At 39.4% G+C, this 6075-nt stretch overlaps 1 long non-coding RNA gene across 3 annotated transcripts in view; it reads left to right on the top strand.

The window, feature by feature from the left end:
* The first annotated feature begins 470 nt into the window (after window positions 1-470).
* Window positions 471-6075, top strand: part of LOC131423026 (uncharacterized) — a 41743-nt gene continuing 36138 nt past the window's right edge. For all 3 annotated transcript variants that reach the window (XR_009224184.1, XR_009224185.1, XR_009224183.1), the window contains exon 1: window positions 471-594. This is a non-coding gene — a long non-coding RNA (uncharacterized LOC131423026). The remainder of the gene's footprint in view (window positions 595-6075) is intronic.

Below are 6075 nucleotides of genomic sequence, written 5' to 3'. Positions count from 1 at the left end.
CTTCCTTCAACTTGAAGCGTACTGCTCTTTTCAATCGTTTTCATTTCTTCTCCAACTTTTAATACACCAGGAGACCCAGGCTCACCGAATCCAGACGCGGCCGGGCCTCAATCTGCCGCAGTCAGTCACGGCTTTGCTCCTGCCATTATCCCCAAGCGGGGGAGGCCTCGCAAGGCCAAAGGACTTGGCCTGGCGCTGCGGCCTGGAATGGGGCCCTCTGTTCACAGTCCAGGTGAAACCCGGGTTGCTCCAGCTGACCTGGAGCAAACTAAGCCCTCCCGGGCGCCAACTCGCCAAAGGGCCGAGCTCCTGGCAGAGGGCCCGGGCAGGCCCGCGCCCCAGGAGCCCCCGCGCACACCCGCGCCCGCGTCCCGGCAGCCCCCGCGCACACCCGCGCCCACGTCCCGGCAGCCCCTGCGCGCGCCCGCCCCGCCTCACCCACCCAGCTCCCGCGGGGGCTATCAGTAGGAGCTGTTGCTGCTCGTGTGCTCTCGCGCGGCTTCGCCACGTGGTTTTTGCTGTCCTTCAGGCCGCCCGGAGTCCCTGGGAACGAAGGGCGAGCGCCACGCGCGCCTTGGAACCTGGAAAGTAGAGGTTGGTCTTTTTCCGCCCCGCCTGGCCCTACCCCCTTGGCCTCCTTCCACACGGTTTCTACAGCTTTTTCTTGCACTCTGGATTACCCTGATTTAAACAGAATCCTTATTTAAGCAGTGCCAATGAGAATAACCGACTGTTTCAAGGTGACACAGATAGTGCGTGATCTGAACTAGAGCAAGGATAAGACCTTGATTTTCTTTCACCACCACATACAGAAGAAACAAGCCCTCTTGTCCAAGATTGAATACAGTGCCATTACTCTTGTTCTAATCCCATCCTATTACCCGTACTCAAGAAAGCAGCCTAGACTGTGAGTGAGGGTACAAGAGTGTATTTTATCAACAAAATTTAAATATTATTTATAGATTGCTTGTTCTTTACCTGCAAATGAGTGCAAAATAAGACTGAAAACCCCTGTTCAACAATGTGCAGCCTGTGTGGAATCACCATGCCATTAGTAAAAATCCTAATATGCTTGATTTTTTTTCATTTTTGTCTCAGTAAGTGTTAATTCACAATGATTACCCAAAGAATATAGTTTTACTTGGGTGAAAACAACTAAAAATTTAAAGATTTTCTCCTTATTATCCCAGAAGAAGAAATTTGTTTCTCTGGCGATGGCAATAATTTTAATGTATTTTATAAGACAGGATGTAAACTTTGAAAGGGACTACAAATCTTATGTGGTAAAATTTCCTCCTCAGTGCAGGCCCCTTTTATATAATTTCTGATGTGTAGTTTCCTTTCTTTTGCTTGAATACCAAATGCTGATTAGAGGGGAGTAGTGTCAGAGTTGATGGGTCAGACTTGAAGGAGCCTGAAGAAAGAAGAATCAGTGTCAAGAAGAGAGAAAATTGTAGCTGGGAAGAAAAACAAACAAACAAAAAAACTATGCTTTAGATATGAAGAGCAAGGCAAGGACTGAAATGACAGTTAAGAGCAAATGTAATGAGGATAGGTAAGGAGGAATCAGAATGTCTTTTTTTAGTGCAGCACCAGGCCTCTTGAAGGCATGTGTAAGAGCTTTAAGGAGTGATGTTGAACTGAAGACTAAAGTGAGAATGCAAGCTATCTCAAGGCACCAGCCTTTGTTGGATAGATTTGTCACCTGTATCACTGATGTATAAATCTCTAATCTCCTTCCTTATAATATTCATCCATTTTTTCGTAGTTGCACCTTCTGACACACCGCAGAATAAACCTATTCTCTTAACGTGAATATTTCAAATATCAAGATCAGCTAGCATCTCTCCTTTTAGTGTTCTTCAATAAAAACCAAGTTTATCAAACATTTCAATTACAAAATAATCTGTAGAACTTTTACCATTCTGGTTGTCCTTTTCCAGTTTCTCAAAGATTCCTTAAAAGTACAGCTCAAAATTTCACAAAGTAGTTTGGATGATATATGAAAACCATAAATTCCATGAGTTCTATTACCTGTATAGTAAATTTATATTAATATAAAAAATGTATCTGCAATTATGTTCACTTTCTTAATGACCATACCATATTATTAGCTCACATCAACTTGATGGAAAAATATGTGAGGAAAAAAATATGTTGCCCAAACTAATCAAGCAAGTCTTAAACTGGAAATTTGTGGAGGAAGGTGAATTACAACCTAAGATGTAGAATAGGACATTACAGTACAGTTCTCAGAAGTGCTATAGATAGTTACTGAGCAGTATTCATAACTTCAGCTGAGCTTGTCAGGAGTCATACAAATCCTCAGTCAATCTGGAGTGAGAGTACACCTTAAAAACTAGGCAGAGCAGGGGAATATTAAAGTGACTACCTCAGAAAGTATCTGATTTGTCTAAATATGTTGATCTCCTTGCTTCCTCTGACCAACGCTGACTCCTGTATTTCTGATTTCCTTCTGATTTCGTAATTCCCCTGAGTCCTCAGCTTGTGATGACACCGGTTTTCCTGGTTCATCTCTTTAGCCTGGTGACCTAGCTAAAAATGCATTCTTTATTCTTTTATCTACCCCTCCCCACTAATTGTGGTATCTTGTCTCCTGCTACTGAGTCCTTCTTCTCTTAGGTACATTTCTGCCTCCTTTATCACTATATGGCATTCATCTTAAGCACCTGTATAACCCCACAGAGTCTAAATTATACTTTTGAGTTTTGACATGACCACTCAGCATCTGGCATTTGGCTAATATAGTCACTTTTATTAAGTAAAATCCATACCATGGCTATCACTAAGGTTTGGTGGGATGGTCTTAGGGATGTGTGGAACAGTGGAAAAGGAGATGAGATCTGTCTTAAAGGAAAGATATCTAATGTACAAAGTGGACTGTGCATTAAAAGTACATTGGTATGTTCAACAGTATGTTAAAAAGGATATTGAAAAATAAGAGGGGATCAAAAAATAAATGATGTTGCTGAGAGATACTACAGACTGCTCAAGGAAAGAGAGAAAAGATACAACTGATGCTTTCCTAGTATAGATTATAACTCTAGTATTTCAGGCTATTAGTGTCAGAAACTTTATCTCCCTCATCTTTGAATCCCCCTTAGATTCTAGCAAAATGCTTTTTGAATTGAGATTAGTCTTCTATTGGCAGTGTCTTTCTTCTGAATGCTGAACAGTTCATGTATTCTTGATGTACCCAGAAGAATCTTTTGTGACTGAAAAGCTAGAAGAATCCACAGGGGAATGGTTACTCTGGCCTTGAATCCACTCAACAAAACAGAAGATAGAAGAGCTAGCATTCGTCAAATACTCCCAAGCATTCTGCAGCCATCATCTCATTGAGTCTTCATAAAATCCAATTGAAGGAGCATTTATTAGCCCTATTTTTCAGATGAGGAAATAAACACTCAGAGTAATAACTGTGTGATAGGCAATAATTATTAATGCAGGGGGTTAGAATGGAAACTCTGGCTTCAGAGTCCATACTCTATTGGATGCACCATGCTATCCTTCAGTGGCTGGTAATTAGGAAATGAGGAGAACCTTGGGAAATAAATGTTCATGTCATTCCAGTGAGAAGAAAGCAGAAAGATCCTTTAGAGCATGTGGCTTCTGGGAAGAAAATTTTCTTATGCACTCAGATTTCAAAGAAAATGTGTATTTAACCACAAAGGAAGGCTAAAGAGTGTCAGGTAGCCCTAAGGATGGTACCAGGAAAAGCTCAAAATAAGCTCATATTTATACACCTGTTAAACACAACTAAATAAATAGATATATAAGTAAGCTTATTGCACATATGCTTGATATAAGAAAGTGGGCAAAGCATAGCCCTGTTGTTCAGAGAAGGTATAGCATCACACCATTTAAAGAAAAGATAATGTGGTTTAACCCCTATTTGCTTTTATCTTTTTCACTGAGGTAAACAGCCTTTCAAATTAAAATTCTATAGCAAGCATTATTAAGAGGTTATTGCTATTCAGGGTAAGAAAGAGTAGAATAAAATAGCACTAAGAAAAGTTTTGATAAGTTTTGCAGTCAAGTATGAACAAAACTTGTGTATGTGATTATGGGATCATTCTTACTTTGCATGTAGATAACATGGAGAATGAGAATGGTGCCATAAGACCAGATAGGGAAAAAATGTAGTACTTAGGAAGGGAACCCCAGCTGTACTTGAGAGAGGGAGGTAAGGATAGAGAATTGGAACTGTGTCTTTCCTTTTTTTCAATCATTTTCAAACATGGGGCACACTGCCCAGCACCTAAGGCCTTTAAAAAATGTTTTCATCTGAAGTGGGAATAATTTCCCAATTAAAAAACATATGAAACAAGTATAATATCATGTAGTTGGCAAGATTTATAGAGTGCTTTCAGTTTATCAGAAAGATGGTATTATAAAGCTAAGATCTCAAGGTAAACCCCAACTGTTACTCTTATTAGCATAATAATATATTTTCAATCCAACCAGTATTTCCCTTGGTTCTCATTTTCCAGATGCTGTGTGAGGCACTGAGATGTAGAGGTAAAGAACACTCTTTGTTCTCCAGTTTCTCACTGTCTTAAGCTAATAACAACTAGGCTGTGACTTAAGAGAGATCTTGGTCTTTGGAAAAACATGTTTGCGAAGAGGCAGAACAGGTGTCCTAGGCAATAGCTATCCTACTCATTGATAAATGTGTGGACTATTATGATATATAAAGAGAGAGCCAAGTGAGGATTTCAACTGTGAATCCATTAAAACATCAAGACCCTGGTTCTTAGAGCTGCACATATTGAATGAGACACGGCAGAGAAAAGCAAAGGAAGATAACCTTGAATGTCTATTCTGTGCCATGCACTATTTCTAAGAGTTTATATGCACTACCTCATTGAATGCTCACAATAACCTTGTGAGTTAGGTACATTGTTTTCATTCTACAGAGGAGGAAACTGCAGGATAGAAAAATGAAGTACTTTGCCCGAAGTCACAAATATAGTGAGTGGTAAAGCCTGGATTTGAACCTAGGCGGTTTGATTATAGACCCCATAATCTTGCTTTTTACACTAAACCAAAATACAGTTATGTGCTAAATTAGGAAGACCAAAGAAAAAATGGCAAGCTGGTCTCACTATGGACTTTGTCTCTCTTTTCTTTCACCATCCATTCTTTCCTCTAGACACCTAGAACTCTGCTGAGATCTCTGGCAAAGGGACATAGTCTGATAATCTTATTCATACTAAAGTATGAAGGGTCTAATGTTAGATCTTCCCCAGATACTTGTATTTTAAAAAGAGGATATCAAGGAGAGGTTAATGTATAACACACAAAAAGAGTCTTGAATAATGAAAATTTAAGGAGTGAGAGAGAGTTTTGTGGACTATAGAGAGTATGGCTCACTCTCCTAGAAATAATATCAACTTTCCAACCTAAGAATGGTTAATAGTGTAAGAAATATATTTGGTGAAAATTTAGGAGAGCCTTCTTTAAAAGATGAGCTTTGAAACAGGTCATGAAACAAGCAATAGATTTGAATTCTCAGAGCAGGAGGTTCTGGGAGCCGTTGTAACTGCAAGAAGAGCAACAGCAAAGGTAGCAGAGAGGAGAGTTCCTAGAACACACACTTATCTCTAGTGAACCCAAACAATCCTGGAATCAGTGAGTATATTCTGGAAGATATTTTCTGAAGATAAAATGAGTGAATACTTAGTTCTCTTCACTATCTTACCTTTCAAAATTGTCTTCCATACACAAAAAGCAAATAGAGGTGAACACAAGGGTCACATAGTTTTTCGATATTTTGCCCTGGAAACTTACTGTTCTGTCTTTCACTTTTAGAACACAGCGTTTTATGTAGAAGGCCTTTCTTGGACTCTTTCCAAGGAGACTTCATTATTAAAATCCCCAAATTTCTATCATAAAGTTTCATTTATAAGACAAAAAAAATTATTTTACAACATTAATGTGACCTGTGGCATTTTAATGTTGTTTTTTTCTAGATGAATTTCATAGCCTCGTAAAATAATGAATTACAGTGTATGCTTAATTTAAGAAATAGAATACTGGGGCTGGCCTCGT

Source organism: Diceros bicornis, chromosome 3, assembly GCF_020826845.1.
Source record: "Diceros bicornis minor isolate mBicDic1 chromosome 3, mDicBic1.mat.cur, whole genome shotgun sequence".
Taxonomy (NCBI): Eukaryota; Metazoa; Chordata; class Mammalia; order Perissodactyla; family Rhinocerotidae; genus Diceros; species Diceros bicornis.
This window is presented reverse-complemented; position numbering and strand designations above follow the sequence as displayed.